Source organism: Diaphorina citri, unplaced genomic scaffold (assembly GCF_000475195.1).
Source record: "Diaphorina citri unplaced genomic scaffold, Diaci psyllid genome assembly version 1.1 scaffold420, whole genome shotgun sequence".
Lineage (NCBI taxonomy): Eukaryota > Metazoa > Arthropoda > Insecta > Hemiptera > Psyllidae > Diaphorina > Diaphorina citri.
In genome coordinates, this window is record NW_007377855.1 from 142209 (window position 1) to 160129 (window position 17921).

Consider the following 17921-nt stretch of genomic DNA (forward strand, 5'->3'; position numbering starts at 1 on the left):
AAGATGACCCTTGACTAACTTGCAGTAATGCAAATCATTAACTGGATTATTGTCAACTGCCTTGAGATCTGTAAAAAGCTCCCCTAAACTGCAGTTATTATAGATCAGTAGGTACGTTAATCCAATAAAAGCATTTACTCATGAATACAAATCAAATTGTCAAGTGTGCTATTTTATCAGTATCACAGTATCATTTGCCACATGAGTCGGAATTGGTCTTAGTACTATCATAAACTCTCTCTGACTATTGTTCCAGCAGTTTTCTAGTACTTTACTCATAAGTGATAGAGATTGAAAGTACTTAAATTTGCAGTTCTTAATATTTACTCATTTGTGAGATTCATTAGAAATTAAGGTCAGAATTTTCTTTCGTTTTTAATTTTGTCTTTGGAAGTGGGAACAGAAATAGAATGAATGAGCTTTTAACCTGTACTGATATGTCTATTTGCAATTGCTATAGTTTTAGTTTATGTTTGTATTTTGGATTGAAATTGAAAGTTTCGAACAAAATAAAATTGAGATTACCAGGTGGTGAATCTGAACAAAGTTAATATCTGAAACTTTAATTTATTATACATCTGCACTTTTCATTTTTTTTTTTTTACTGTATTTTTTTGAATTCAACTTAAAATAAATGAAATTTTTGATAATAAAATAGCTCTGTTGTTTTCTTTCTTTTATATTGTAGTCTTGGGAATACGTCATCACTGAGCCTATTGTAAACATAGGATTCAAGCTACGCTCACCATAAAAATGAATCTTCTATCTATCTTGGTCTTAAAGGTGTCTAAATAAGAATCAGAAGGTTTCTAGTTCGAACCCTAGAAACAACTTGGGTCTGTGGATATTTTGGGCTAAATACACACGTTAGCTACTACGTAGGCTACGTTAAGAGTCTTCATAAGTATCTCCAATACAAGTGTCACAAGTAGAAAAGATTGGATCCTGTTTATACTGCCAGTATGAGACTTTGGTCCCTTTACTCTCGCAGTACAATTCAAAATTCAATACTTTCCATTTACGTTGATTGTTAGCACCTGACGGAAGAAAAAAATACAAAGAAGTCCGTTGGAAGAGTTATTTTGCACTCCCCAAAATATAATTCTTTTGAATCCTTTGTTTTAATAAATATAAATGAAATTTACGAAATATTATTATACCTAATCTCCAGCCTTAGTATTTACTTACCTCTATAATCACCCAGTATTATTGATCAAACCTAAAGCAATATAAACAATCAATAGATCTATCATGTTGTTTCTAATAAACTAGACTATGTAGATATTAAACACTTTCAACAGTTCTTAAATCTCGTTCCTAAAACAGTGCAAATCATTTTCATAAGGTCACTGGACCCAATGGGTTAAGTTCTATGAGGTGGAAGGTCACACCAATGATAATTCGGAGTGGGGGAAAGTTTGGTACCTTACAGCACTAGTTGGAGATAGCAGTTAGGTAGTTGTCGGATTGAATCTGTATTGTCAGGACGCGAGTATGATTCGCGGTACAAGTGATGTTATTTTTTTACCCAGATAGTTAAATTATTTAGTGTTAAATAACTGTACAACTGTTTTCTTAATTTTTTCAACACAATAAATGCAACTGTTTTGTGTGTGATTTTGGAGTCGAGTTTTGAGAAAAAAATACGACAAAAAGGTGAGTCCAAAGTGCATTATTTAATTTTAATAAAACGCGCTAGAACTTTTTCAAAAACATCGCAACTCAAGTGCAGTGTTTCAAATGTAAACAAAAATAAACAAAAGTTTTATGACTTTTAGTAATAAAATTAAAAGTGCAACAGAACTTTTCACACTTTATTATTATTGTTACTTAGTTTATGCTCCTTGAAGTTTTGTTTTTATTGTTTTAAAAAGATTCTTGTGGTAACTTTACGGATTTGTTAGGTACCTGCTAGGATTCTAGTATGCTGGGATCTAGAGCATATAATTATTGCAAAATCAGCAGTTTAGAGCCATTCATAGTAATAGGTACGTCGACTTCTCGGTTTGACCTAACAATGATTTCGAAATCTAATCTACCATACAGCAACTTTGATTGAAATAGTTTACCTAATGATAATGACATTACCCTTGCCATTTTTTAGAACACAGTTTCAAAATATTGTACCTATCTAGCGTGTAAATAAATAAATAGGCTACTAATGTAGGTATTTAATTAGGTATATACTTATAAAATAGCCAATTAGTGATTGGATAGGTAGATACTTACATTAACGATTTGCGAAAGAACCCACCTTGCTAATTATTTTTGGTACACCTTTGTCACACTAGTAAAAATAATACAATTATACTTCATAAGATCATTAAGTGTATGGGTTTTTCATACGAAACATACCTATCTACATACCTACCTATTTGTTAAAACCTATGTAAAAATAAAATTCGTGTTGTATGAGTAGGTATATATGTACATATCTACCATATCTACCATAGGTAAATAATTTCATTAAATATCCATTAACATTTTACATAACTAGGTTTACTCGTATATCTATAGGACCTTCGGAATATTCGGTCATGTAGGAGTGTAGGAGTATTCAAAATTGCACAATATTTTATGAATTGTAAAATATTGCTTTGTAGATAACTAGACTCCATAAGTGGGGTGAGACTCCCACCTTTGTGGTACATCTTGATTAAGTTTTGCTCGAAAACTTTTCGAGATAGGTTTTAGATTCGCTGTAACTCGTGAACAGTATGTCCGATTTTGATTGGAATTTAAAACCATGTACAACACCTGAAGGATATTTGATCTTTGAAGTTAGGGCCCAATCTGGCCTTTTAGGGGCCCGTAGGGTTTATAGAAATAAGATAGAATATACAATGTTTATCCTGCTAGAATCAGACTGAAAAGTCCCTGAAACCTAAATTTACTGAAACACAAACACAAGGTAAAGAAGTTTCAATTTTCAATAAAATCAAATTCAGTGTTCCAGATGAACGGAATCTCATTTAGCCGAAGGATCAAGAAATCGAACAATTAGGTAGAATCGTAATGTTTTCACCATCATTTGAAAATCGCAGACCTTCAAGTCGGAGAGCTAAATTTGTTAGATTGTTAGCATAACAGTGCTATCTCATATTCATCTCGCATCTTCAAGGCTTATTCATCCAGATTTGTTCTTAGAACACGCCCATCACGCTAAAGTTCATCCATTATGATTTTCTTATTGTTTGGTGCTAAGAAAAGTTTATAATAACGTATTCAGGCCAATTCGGAATCATATTCGTGTTTTTGCGACCTCATAGAGATTGTTAAATGTATGATATTTAGAATCAAGTATTGTACATGACTAGACACGAATGTTATAATTCCTCTTGAAAATATTCAGGCTTGGATTGCTTCGAAAACGATTAGCATAAATTTAATACTGGATCTTGATAATTGGTTACACAGTTTTCTCTCTATTGTCTGCTCCCAAATTTGGTTTCCAGAAGACGAACTACAAAGTAAAGACCTCTGCTCCTCTTACTGGTCACCACTTCCACAAAGTGAGAAGAAATGTCAAGGAAAAACACGGATGTATACCTACCTATAACCAAGCAACAATATTACCTATTATTTAAGATGGATGGATGATATGAAGGACCTTGAAGTAACGAAGGACTTGAGAGTACAAAGGACCAAAGACTGACAAAGGACTTAAGAGTGAAGCCACCAAGGAAAAACACGGATGTATACCTACCTATAACCAAGCAACAATATTACCTATTATTTAAGATGGATGGATGGATGGATGGATGATATGAAGGACCTTGAAGTAACGAAGGACTTGAGAGTACAAAGGACCAAAGACTGACAAAGGACTTAAGAGTGAAGGACACACGTCATGTGAAGAAGTGGGTGGAAAAACTGAGCATAACACAGTTGAATCAGTTATGTCATCTGCCAGAAGAACATGGTACGAATGATTTTTCCGCTCATAACGAAGAAAATAATTCCTAGGTGCATTGAAAAAAAAAACTAGGTGCAATGAGAAAAAATCGAGAATTTATTACCAATAACTGTTTGCATTCGTATTTCTCCATTCATTACCTTTTTATGCTTCATCTGTAGGTTTCAAACAAGCGTGGTCCATCGAGGTGCGTGGGAAAGCCTGGCTTGATGACAACCCCGCAAAAAAATGAGAAAAAAATGATCGCTGTGCCTCGATTGCCAATATCCGGAACTAGAGGGTTTTTATTGGCCAACAAACCAAGAGTGCAGGTGGAAAACCTCTCCTTGAATTTCTTGTTGGGTAGAGCTTTATTGCATTTCCCTGATGTAGATACATGGAATACTTCATGGAAGTTTGTTAGGAAAATGTAACCTGGCAGCTGCCTCAGTTTCAATGAAATAGACGAGTAGGGTCTCAATAAAATTCCACTCAAAGCCTTTTCTCCTCATAAGTTTGAGCATTTGGCCATGAAAGAATATAGAACCTCGGGACCTCGTTTACTAGTACCAGAGTAATAGGTGTTATATCCCATATAAATAAATAATCATTGACTCAAATAGATCAAAATATGACTGTAAAGTTTGGTCCTCAGCGTACAGATTACGTGAAGGGAAACTCTTCGAGCTTAAGGGCTGTATGGTAATAAAATCCCTTTGTTATCAACTTAGTCAAGTGGAAACATCATGATGACTAGATTACTGTCTTATCCATATCACCTCCCGGATCGTAACAGCACTGAATTACTGATGATTAATCCGCAGATGTTCGTGTTACCCAGGGTTAATGTTAATAGCAATAATTACAAGTTTACCTAATTAGCCACAATGCAGATTATCTGGTAATTCTAGTATCTAGAGTACGTTACAGGGTGGTTGCTAGGTCCTACGGATAACTTCCTTTGTTCTGCCTGTGTACAGGGTGTCAGGAAAAGTTGTCGGTTCTTTAAGCAAAGTTGATTTGTTCTGTGATGAGACGAAGGAGAAAAGGTTTTTTTGATGCACGAGATTGGACTCTGAGCTAGAAGTTTTCCCAAGTTCCAAGATTTGTTTCCGGTCTATAAATACGTACAGAATAATAATAATAATAATAATAATAATAATAATAGACTCTTGAGTGGAAGGTAACCACACAGAATAATCTTCTTCTTCTTTCTCCTCAATCCTAAGATTGGTTGGCAGCTCTCCATTCCGATCGATCTGATGTCTTCGCTTTCATTTCTTGATATCTGAAATGACAAATCCTTAACTTCCTAGTAAATATGGCTGTTATATCTGTTCCTATTAATTCCTAGTAAAAAAGGATTCCTCGTAAATTGGTTATTTTCTTGTCATTTTTCCTGTCATCTAGATACCTCCTATCAAGCCATCATGATTGCTCAATAATTGCACCTCTAGGTGTAGCTTAGGGGTGGTAAAGGTACAAAGGAGACTTGCAAGACTTCCTGCATAGGTAAGTACCTACGAGTATCTGGTGTAATTTGAATGTTATCTCAAGCGCTTGCATCTCTGATAAGAGACCAGTTAGGAGGAATTTTTCAGAGCAACTTTGTGGAACTTTGTTTTAGATCTGCTAGTATCAAGGTCTAACACACAGTACACACACTAATAGGTAGATACACATTCAGTTTATAAATTGTCTAAATATACAAGACCTTGGTTAGACTGTTTGGGGTGAAGGGACTTTTCGGTCCTGTCCTAGGAATAAACTTAATATTTTTTACTTACTTATACCTACTTCCTTTACGAGTCCGAATATATGTTTTGATACATAGTTTAATAACTTTTCAAGGGGTCAAGAGGCAGAATTTTCTCGCTTTTTGGCTCAGCGGATTTGTTACAACACAGTCATTTTGGCATGGCCAATAAACCATGTAAACGAGTTTATAGAGCACATTGAAATATTGAAAATACCTATACTAATCCTAATACTTCTTAGAACTAAAGAAAGACCAGGATAGCAAATCTCTTTCCACAATCCTGAAATGACAAATTCTTAACTTCCTAGTAAATATGGCTGTTATATCTGTTCCTATTAATTCCTAGTAAAAAAGGATTCCTCGTAAATTGGTTATTTTCTTGTCATTTTTCCTGTCATCTAGATTCTGAATTTCAATAGTGCAGATGTGGTAGATGATGCCAGTTTCTTCAATACCTGTAATTACGGTCGCCCGCGTTACAGTAAAATTATAGTCTAGGGTCCCAAAGATAATTATTTGGTGTAACAAAACCTAGAACATGAGGTATCTAGAAATGTTGTTTTCATAGGTATATATTTTTTTTTTATTTTTTTCTGGTAGGTAGATATTATAATCCTGGTCCGACCGCGATGGTAAGTGTTTTAGAACGCATTAGATGATCTCGAACTGAACCAAATCTAGAAGCCGACAAAGGTAAGGACTTTAGCTTCATCAGAGGGCTATGACAACAGCTAGCGGATGACAGATAAAATGATCACAACAAAATTTTATTGGAAAAATTCTTCAAAGGTTCTTGACTTTTGTAAAATTTAGAAATTTATTTAATAAAACAAATCGAATAATTTAGATACCAAATGAAAACAAATAATATTTATATCTAGGTATGTTGCACACGGAAAGATTCTTCAAAGGTTCTTGACTTTTCTAAAATTTAGAAATTTATTTAATAACAAATCGAATGAGGCAGATATCAAATGAAAATAAATAATATTTATATCTAGGTATGTTGCACACTCGCACCTATCACTGATCCTAACACCAAGTTTCAATCCGAGTAGATGGCAAATTTCAGCATATTATTTTTTTGCATGATCCTTCGCAAAGTTCCAGAGTCATCCATCCAGATATAACTACTCTCTACTCTCTATGTAACTCCTCCAGAAACTCTATATCTCTATCAGTCTATGGATAGAAATTCTATCTCAGAATAATACCTACTCGGTTGTTTGCTTGCCATCTCTTCTTCCTTCTATGATATTGACCAAATACTCATTGTGTCTAAACACAGAATAATAGAAAGTAAAAATTGATTCAAAGTCAAAAGTTTTCCGACATCCAAATCAGAGTTGAAAAAGTCTAATCTTTTCCATCTGCCGTACAGGTACTTTCTAAACTCACTGTATACAGTCTGTATAATGAACTAAATTATTTTGATGTACCCTACTTGAGTAGGTATTCCCTCGGTTTCCCACTTACGTTTACAAAATACGAGTTAGGAGGTGTACTTGTTTACTTGCATAAATTCATAATATTAGGAAAGTAGCTACTTACCTAGAGTCGAAACTAAAAGCATCCAATGTTCGAAGTAGGTACAAGTTATGAGTTACTTAAAAAAAGGTAGGTACTAGTTAGTTTACTGAATTCCTGATCCTATAATAAGTAATAAGGAAAGTAATGTGATCAGCTGATTTTTGAAACGTGCTCCAAACCTACCAATAATAGCTACCATCAAAGCACATGGAAATTACGGGTCACCAAAAAGTGTTTTGGCGTCTCCGCTAATAGGTTCGCATGAATGATAAGTTTTCTCCTATATGTAGGTATACTCTCATAACAGATTATAAAATGAGATTATCTCATGTATATGGCCAAGGAAGAATAAAATAAATTTTAGGTGATTAAAGTGGTTGCAAGATGCAAACTGGTTAGCTGAAGTTTCTAGGAAGATTTCTTCTGCACAGAAATCTGCATAATACAGCATGCGGCTCTTTGTTGCAAATTCCGAAATACAAGGTTATGTTAATGATTACATAAAGAAATATAATTATAGATAATAACTCAAATTGTTTTCTGTCCAATCATTGTGTACGTATAACTTGTTTGTATTCATCTAATGTAGAGCTTTCAGGTTATTGCTTTTCAATTTAAGAATACCCCTTTTATCTCTCAGTAATCTCAGTACATAGAATACCTAAAATTATCTTATTAATTATTAGGTGTACCTATTTTTACAAGCAGGTAAAAATGGGTATCCTATCTTTAATTTATACCTATTTTTTACAAGTAGGTTTATTATTCCGTGAAATAAGTCTTCTACATGCAGAACAAATTTCACAAGTCGTCAGCAACCAGCAACGTTTTTAAGGGATTTCTCACACTGAGTCACCAAAATTCTTGGAAAAAATTAAGCCTATCCCATTGAAAATTATATTCTTCATGGTGGTATAAAGTAATGTATTTATTTATTATTAAAGTACCTACAGGCAGGTAATCTAGGTACTAATCTGATAACGATACATTAAACGTAATAGCCATCATAATCATGTGTGAAGTTTTTAAGGGATTTCTCACACTGAGTCACCAAAATTCTTGGAAGAAATTAAGCCTATCCCACATTGAAAATTATATTCTTCATGGTGGTATAAAGTAATGTATTTATCTATTATTAAAGTACCTACAGGCAGGTAATCTAGGTACTAATCTGATAACGATACATTAAACGTAATAGCCATCATAATCATGTGTGAACTACTGCAGATACTAGGTATAGGCAGGTATGCTTCATTTTTTCGTTATTAAAATAGTTAATTCACTTAATTGTGAACATTTTTACAAGGTTGATGTGTGGTTACGTAGAAAACTTGGAAAAATAGGTGACTAATATTTAGGTATCTACAAATGATTCTGGGTATTGATGTTATGCAATTTCCAGGGGCCCACCCTGGAAATTCTTATATTTCATATTATGATGATTGTGTACTTATCAATGTATCTTAAAAAAAAGGAAAAGAATTCCAATAAAAGGCTTTTCCCAAAGACAATTTTGAAAAAAGTAATAATCAAATAGGACTGTTCAGCCTTTCTTCCATTGTTTATCTTATACGAAATCCTCTACCTACTTATGTCTTCAAATAGAGGTACCTATATTTTCTGTATCTCATGTTGGTAATCCAGATCAGTTAGTTTATACATTGCGTGAGAAACTTTCCTCCTCAGCTCAGCATTTACCACGGTTTGATTTCCATTCAGCAGACTACATGTTAACATGAACCTAGATATTTGTCGACTGAAACCCAGAAGAGCTGAGAGCTTGTATGCAAAAAACCTCGGAGTGCAGCTAAATTATAGGTATTTACCACTTTGCATGTCTCGTACTCTCGTCAAAGAGGAATAAAGCATTACTAACCGACCTACCTATCGGGAATGAGACCTTCTGAAATTTTCTCCCTATTGCAAACAAAATCACTCACTTTCAAAGTGATCTGTAGATTGTAAAACTGATGAGGCTATACTTAATGATGCTGTTGCTATTGACGATGATACCTTTGAGCAACTCTAGAAAGTGAAGGATTCACAAACAAAACCCTAGAGAAATGGCCTACTTACAAACAACACAAAGAACCTATGAGTAAGTATATGTTTGCTGAAATTGCGTCTAAGTGTCATTGTTCGGCGCACACCTCATGTTGAAACAAAAGCAATTAGAAATGTCTCTGTGGAATTCAATCTTGATATCTATCATCATTTTGTAGCTACGTGATGTTTTGAAAAGTTAAGAGCACACTGGTTTCACCTAGTCATCATATCCTGCTTGGGTACCTCGAATAATGAACCAATGAGTATGAAGGAGAAGTCTCAATATACAGGGTGGCCGACCGTTTTGCACACACTGTAATCACTAGCCATAGTCGGTGATCGTTGTCATCTCAAGGTAACCAATATCAAACAACTGTTGGAAAAGGCCCCTTCTTTGATTAAACGGTCCAGCTTTAGATCTCGTCTGGTCTGCAGGAAGACTCACTTTTAAATCTTCAAAAATGAACTTTGGAGAATTTCGTGCAGATGTCTTAAGTTACCCTATAAATTTCCATGTGTGCTAATTTTCAGCGACCAAGTGTATTCCTTGTGGATTGTAGATCATGTTGGTCTTGGTCTAGTATACTCTCATTAAAGTCCATCCTCTATACTTCAACAATATGAATATATGGAATAATATCGTCTTCACTTGTTCCGGTCCACATCCGAGATTAATAGAAAACATTTCAATTTCAATGCTCACGGCAAAGTCAATCTCTTGAATTGGAAGAGACCTTGGAGTCCCTGGTACATGACATCAAGCCAAACCAGGAACCCCCTATGGCGACATCAATCAAACCCATCAACAAGAATGAAAAGTATCATACGTAGTACGTACATTACACTAGTTTAAAATTGAATACAATAAAAAATAGGTTAAATTGTTAGTGTGTGCATTGTATTTTATAGATAACACACATTGTAGTAGAGAATACCTTCATACCTCTGAGATACGCGCATTGTACTGTAAAGTCCTAGAGAAATTTGAGGACAATGTACAAGGAGTACATCGTAATGACGAAGACATTGACGAATTGTAAAGACCTCTCTGTCCACTAGTAACTAGTAGTAAGGACGTGCCAGAATGGCAGAGTACTCGTGTTCATGTCCTGTAGTTTAACATACAAACATAGAGTTCATTCCTTGCAGAAGTACTGCGTAGTTCAGTTGTTAAAATATCATCTGTACCTGAGTAACACAACATAAGATGTGTCTGATAATGCTAATGCCCGGATGACCTGGGTCTACTGACATTTCAGTAATTTTATTTATCTCAGGGATAGCAAGTACTCAGCATTATCTCATTGGCAAATTTTCCAGACATCTAAGCACTAATGAAGAAATTCTTTAGGTGAGCAGCCACTTTTTCTGACAAAGGAAACACTGTTGAAAAATTAGGTAAGGTAGGTAAGTACCTATTTTCTGTATCTCATGTTGGTAATCCAGATCAGTTAGTTTATACATTGCGTGAGAAACTTTTTCCTCCTCAGCTCAGCATTTACCACGGTTTGATTTCCATTCAGCAGACCACATGTTAACATGAACCTAGATATTTGTCGACTGAAACCCAGAAGAGCTGAGAGCTTGTATGCAAAAAACCTCCGAGTGCAGCTAAATTATAGGTATTTACCACTTTGCATGTCTCGTACTCTCGTCAAAGAGGAATAAAGCATTACTAACCGACCTACCTACTTGGAATATAATTGATTATACCTTCTCCTACTTTAGATCTATTCTTTACCATTGATATTTTTAAGTTCTCGATGATAGTGATTCAATCTGATCTACTGATTATATTGTCGGACTATCAGTACTTCAGGTCTGTATCAATGCAAAGAAGTAGCTAAAATGACAATCGGATAATTCAGCTTGGAGAAGATGCAAATTAAAATTTACCTTCAGAACTTTTGATAGGTATTCTCGTACAAATGGCATACACAGTAAAAGATTCGTAAATAATACCTAAACATACATACGAGTACCTATAGGTACTATAGTAAAATATACAGACAGTATTTATCATTAATGAAGTCATTATGTCAGTAGGTAGTTTTTATTTTTTTTACAAATAAGTCATACCTTCAAACCAGTGCTGAGTGATTCTAAAAACCAAGAAAACCTTGATGGAATAATATTGAGAAAAAAAAAATCCATAAAAACTTGACAGTTTCAATAACACAAATATGATGTTTCGATTATTGCCATCAGCTGGCTTAGTTTCTGCTGATGATATTTTATGGCGAATTTTCTGTTTGGAGAAGGATATTTTATGGTGAGAACTTTTGAATTTTCTATCCAGGCCAAGGGAAGATATTCGTCAGCATTTTTCTTATTTCTGTACATATGTATTTTAGGAGTATGTCCCATTCTTGGGAATAATATTTTCTTAATACAAAACAGTTCATTATGTCCCACTCTGGCACCCTTTTCTGTGAAAGTGGAGTAAACATTTTGGGTTTTTTGCTCCATGATTAGGCTGCTATAGGTACGTCAATCCTATCCCATTTGAAGAAGGTTTAACAAGTCAAACCTGCAATTCTTATGTTTACTTATAGTCTTAAAAGGAAATATTTACAGAATAAGACGCGTTGTGACGCGCAGTGTATTATTCACGGATTCACCTATATCATACGTGAATCACCTGTGATGTTTGTTAAGTTCGCACGAATCCGTCCGGAAACAAGATGTCATAGCGATCAGCAACTCAGGCACACACCCTCTACTCCATGAGTCACGGGCAAAATAAATTTGACGCCCGAGAAGACTGGAGACCAAAGAATAAACGTGTCTGCTTTACAAGATGAGCGCTTTATTTTGTCAATTTACCTCCGCGTTGTTTCTTTGGTCAAAGCGTCGTAATTCTGAGTATACCAGCTCTACAGAGAAGGTACTAGCATTAACAATAGGTATTGATTTTCCATACGCATCTAGTCGAGTTCTAAACACAATATTAACCTAGCACAATGAAGTTCCAGATAATAATTTGCATACCAACCTGTGTACCAAATCATTTTCTAAATATACATTCTTTGATGATGTAGTGAAGTCATTTTGGTTAACCCATCCGGGCAAGAACTTGATAAATGTGCATGGAGTGGTAGGTAGATGTCTCAAGACACCTACGCAGTGGTAAGGTACACCTACACGACTAAATAATCTTGATGAAACCACAAGACTTTTATATGCTAACAGTAAATAAGCAAATCTGAGCATTCAGAATGGGAGGCCTTTATTTATCAGTTTCTTCAGGTGTGATATAATTTTTTATATAGGCATTAAGTCTATAATTTGATTATCGAATTATAAACCTGTGCTGAAACATCCCAAAATCATAATCTCCAAGCTCCCTACTCCCTACTGATTCAAAGCGACCAAACAAGTTTTAGGTTTTATCTTGTAAGTGTGTTGATGATTAGTAAGCTAACATTAACATAATAATTTATTACACTTTTAATTAATATGGACGCTAAGTAGTTTTCCTAGCTCTCGTAAAAGATTTATCACATGATAGTAAACTGATTCTCATGTCCCAGTCAATGATTATTTTCGATTTGTTGTGAGACGGTTGTGGATAATGGATGAGATCACTGGAAAAGAAATTTATCATCCGTGTCGGCAATTTTGAAAAATGAGTTTTAATTTCCTCAAATCAATTTCAGTTAGATTTTTAATTTATAAATTTATTTTATTACAAATTTTAACACTTTAGTCGTGTTCATCAGCCCTGAAGGTGTATTAGAGATTCTCAAATTATTTTAGCTCTGTCAACTGACATATTGTCATGATAGATTTTAGTCACCCTTCTCTTCAATTATAATCTAATAAAGGCACCTCAAGCACAGATCTCCTACGTTTAGTCTAGATCTAGAATCAACCAGTGCAGATTCTTTAAAGTTCAAGCATTGAGGATTTTGTGTCATACCTATCTAGATGTGGTTGACCAGTATTCTAAGTTCCAACATTACTTGATATTTCAAATGGGTGTCATATTTCTTATGAGTCTTTTGTTGAATCGAACTAGCTGAAATGGTTGAACTCTTGTGACCAGATGACCTCTTAAGCTTCCATACAGAAGTACTGCGTAGTTCAGTTGTTAAAATAGCATCTGTACCTGAGTAACACATAAGAAGTGTCTGATAATGCTAATGCCCGGATGACCTGGGTCTACTGACATTTCAGTAATTTTATTTATCTCAGGGATAGCAAGTACCTACTCAGCATTGTCTCATTGGCAAATTTTCCAGACATCTAAGCACTAATGAAGAAATTCTTTAGGTGAGCAGCCACTTTTTCTGACAAAGGAAACACTGTATCGAAGTCTAAATGATTTTTTCTTGAAATTCAAGTTTTTTCACGGTGAACATCCATTTTAGTTTCCCATTGTATCGTGTGCCTCATAATTCATTTCATTTTCACCTACTGATTCTATTCCTCACTAGCGAATCTTCCGCAACAGATTTTTGTTGCAGACACTGTTACAGTTGTTACACTGTCTTGAATGTAAAAGTTCCATGTATAATCTGTGTTTCCATTGCTCTCTGATACGGTCATTAAATTCTGAGAAAACATTCTGATATTTGTACTGATCTCTTGGCTGGTATTTTTTCAGTATTACATACATTCATGACTCAAGACAAGAAGTGGTAATACACTTTTATGATTCTTACGTTAGAAAATAAGTACCTAGACAATTCAATCAATACGGGCATACTATCGCATAGTTGATGACTATGTTGTCTGTGTTAAACTTAAATCGAAGATAAAAAGGATTTACAAGAAAGAAATCTGTCTGTGTGTCTTTTACCCATTCAATTTGAAGTCTGAACTTGAACATTGTAAGTAGCCTGTAGGCTATCCTATGAAGGTACAACTATACATACGTCTGTATGGTCTCAGTGAGAACGTATTACATAAAAACAAACAGTTGTGACCGAGTATGTCAACTGGTCGACACACTTGAATTGCAACTTGGAGGTCTGTGGATTCGATATTTGGGTGTTCTTGTCCGATTTTCTATGCTTTATTTCCTGACGAATAAGAAAAGACACACAGACAGACACCGAAGCGAATACAATAGTCCGTCCCTATACCTTTTATTAAAGGAAGGACGGACTAAAAACAAATATCTAGTGTGTAATCAATCAGCAATCACTAATGATGTAAGCACATTATTTTGAACAGGTGTATGTATCATTTTGTAGGAGGTAGATATGTTTATACCTACTCGTAAATTTTTAAATTAATTACATATTTCAGAACATTAATTTTCATTGTGTTATAGGTAAGTCTCCTTGAAATAACTGGATTACCTAGCTACGTCCAACACACTGATAGATTTAGTTCGTTCGGGATTCATACAGGAAAATGTTTTCCATACAAGTTTGAAAGCATCTTCGCTGAAATTTCACAATGTCAAATTCAAAACGACCATAATAATAATAATAATAATAGACTCTTGAGTGGAAGGCAACCACTAGGCGAGGTTAACGCCTTAGGCGTTCTCTACCACCTAACCCCATTTTTTTTTACTTTTAATTTACCGTAGTTTTAAGTTAGGGACTTGCTGTAATAATGGGTAGCCCCCGTGAATTAAAATAAAATTATAAAAAAATTATAAAATGATAGGGGCTATCAGTCGATTATACCCTTATTCGTATATTTTTCGTTGTGTTTTTATTGAAGTGGTAATATCGATGTCCTACTTTGGTCTTGTGGAAGGAAGAAAGAAACTTCGGGAGGTAGTCATGTAGTCATCTTTTCGTGGAAATATTGGGAATTCGGGAATGAGCCTGATTACCAGGCGAGCGTCTTGACCACTACGCCACCGAGGCAGGTGACCATAAGCAACTTGTTAACTGTTACGAGAGGTTTGTTCATTTATCCGACTTATTTAAAAAACCTTATCCTAGCCTTGACAGAGGCAAATGAGTATCCATAAAAAATAAAGCTTATGTCAATATAAAATTAATTGAATGGCTGTCTTCGTTTGTCTCGCAGCGGCAAGAGTGAAATTCGGAGAATTATTTAATAGGTAAAATAAATATCATTAAAGAAATGAAAAAAAAAAAACTTTGGTTGACATATTGCAGGGAAAGAATTTCACTTATTCCTCTTTCCTGAATCAAAGAAAGATACCGTTTGTCTGTTGTCTGTCATAATAAAGTCCTAGAGTTATTTCTTTTTTCTCATTGATTAACAATATGGATGGTACCAGACATGGATGAAATATCCATTTTTTCCTCACATCACTTCATATCTTCACGACTGTATGTAGTACCTATTTCAGCGTTGTGATGTCATTCATAATCTGTACCTATGTAAGTATTTGATGAACGTCTGGGCTCGTCAGGTGTTAATCGGTGTGCACCCAACCTCCTTAAGGCAATTAGGTAACAATTAGGAGAAAGACATTTGTGACAAGCATCCATTCCTATTACACAAATTTTCTATTAACATACATTTCAGGTGTTTTCGGGGACGAATACTTCAAAAAGCCACATTAGATGACTTCAAAAAACCACAGGCGTGTCTTTAGTCGGGACATGCCTGCAATTTCATTTTTATAATACCTACTGGCCTGAAGTATTGTGGTGTGGTATGATTATGTAACTAATGTCAGGTACTTGTTACCTACTAAATTCTGAACGGCACTTATCTGTTTTATGATTTGACCACTCCCGTTTTGTTTTCTCGCCTACATGGCGGTGGACAAAAGCATTTGGCCACTCCTAAGCTGCAAAGATAATATTAGTAAGGTTTACAAAGTTATTGTTAGTTTCTAGGAAGGAGTTTGAAATCAGGGTGCACTCAGGATTGTGAGGATAATTGACTGGGGCCCTCCCTGAAAGGACTTCACTCCGACCTTCGCACGTGGTGAAGGGTTCATAGGAATCATAGGCCAAAGTCAAAGAGTCTTACCAAAGAGAGGATAAAACTCGAGTACCTCAAACCAGAGTGAAAGTCGGCAGTCCAGAAGAATAAGACCGTCAAATTTATCATTGTCTGTTGAGGAAAAGCTGTAAGATGGTTAGAAGAGCTCATATATAGGCCTACCAGATGTCCGCTTTTCGGCGGACATGTCCTCCTTTTTATACGTTTGTCCTCCGTCCGCCCGCCTTTTTAAAATATAGCAAAATATCCGCCTTTTTGAAGTTTCGGCCTCAAAAACCTAAATTACGTAATGTATCGTTTTCCGTTGAGAAGAGGACGTCAGGACTCAAACTTTTAAAAAGTATGAATTTAATTTTTGTGCAATCAAGTGCATGTACAATGTACGTAGGTACATTCAGTAGGTATATAAATAGGTGGTAGGTATGTATACCTAGGTACACTGTACTTAGATTAAAAGAAAAAAAAATCATGTTAAGTACTTATTATAGGTACTGGTGGTTTTTGTGTTGATTATTTTCTGCGTCCTCCTTTTGGTTGAAATGTCCGCCTTTTTTAGCCAAAATGTCCTCCTTTTGAAATTTCTTGTCTGATGGTAACCCTACTCATGTAACTCCTAATAGTAAGCTGTAAGCTTCGTAAAATAATAGTAAGTAGCAAGAAGTCATTACAAGTAGCTGAAGAAGACAAAAGACTGCAAAGATATGAGAGATCCACCTCTGGACGAGATAAAATGGTTGAAACGTTTTGTAACGAACGTGAATAGGTAAACGTACGCAATTCTGTCCGACAGATATTTTCAATACAAATTCCAGAGATATTTCTAGTTATTTTTACATAAGTATGGGCAGGATAATAGGATAACTGGGTATTGTTATATTCATAGCTCGTCTCAGCAGTGCAGAAAATGGAAAGATGAATTTTTTATTCTCGTCTCGATGTCTTTTCTCAGCGCTAATATTATTATTTTTTTTTACTTTCTATTTTTCTTTTTTTATGCCTAAATCTACCTCTTTATACTTAAAATCAAAATTCCAACATATTTTTCAGTTTTTTAGTCAGTGGTATTGGTACCTACCTTACTTTTACTTTTGAGAGTTTCGACACTTAACTTTTTTCCAATTTCCCAATGAAGAAAGATTTATTTGTTTATTTATATTTTATGTTGTCTTACCTATCATTTACAACGTTATTGTTTTAAATACTTATCATTTCTATCTTCAAAACCATTTACCTGTAAGATTGAACAGACTCATAAGATGTAATGTAACATGGCACTTTACATGACTCTAACATCTCCTAAACATTTTTTACTTTGTAACAACAGCGTGTGTAAATCCATGTAGACACCGTGTTCTGATGTTTGTTCTTTGAGAATGAACACTCTTCGCGTTCGAAGGTCTGAAAGAATTCGAAGAATTGGCAAAATTTGTTACTTATCAGTTCAATTTCGGTTCAAGTTCTCAGAAACACTGTAGACTGCTTGTCAAGAGCATTTTGATCAGGCAATGCTAGTAAACCAGTAGATGACTGTAGACTTGGCCACAAGGAGAGTAAAAACCGATCATCTCCAGTTCGTATGACCGGTATTCCTAGGTAATTCCAAAACTTATGAGATACAAAGACGCTCTAGACAGTTTCCAGTAATCTACTGAAACTCTCATCAGCTTAGTGATATTAACAAGTTCTATAACTTCTAACACTTTCTTGCTCTTTACAAATGATTACGTGAGTAGGTGTTGGATATCACTATGATGTACAAACTAACTTTTCATCGAGATTAAAATGGGATGTACGGATTAA

The 17921-nt window shown here is 34.9% G+C and overlaps 1 protein-coding gene across 1 annotated transcript in view; it reads left to right on the plus strand.

Moving 5' to 3' along the window:
• Positions 1-1449: 1449 nt before the first annotated feature.
• The window catches only part of LOC103508656, a 50169-nt gene continuing 33697 nt past the window's right edge, over positions 1450-17921 (plus strand). Inside the window, exon 1 of the mRNA XM_026823201.1 lies at positions 1450-1656. The gene's annotated coding sequence lies outside the window, so the exon portion shown is untranslated. The remainder of the gene's footprint in view (positions 1657-17921) is intronic.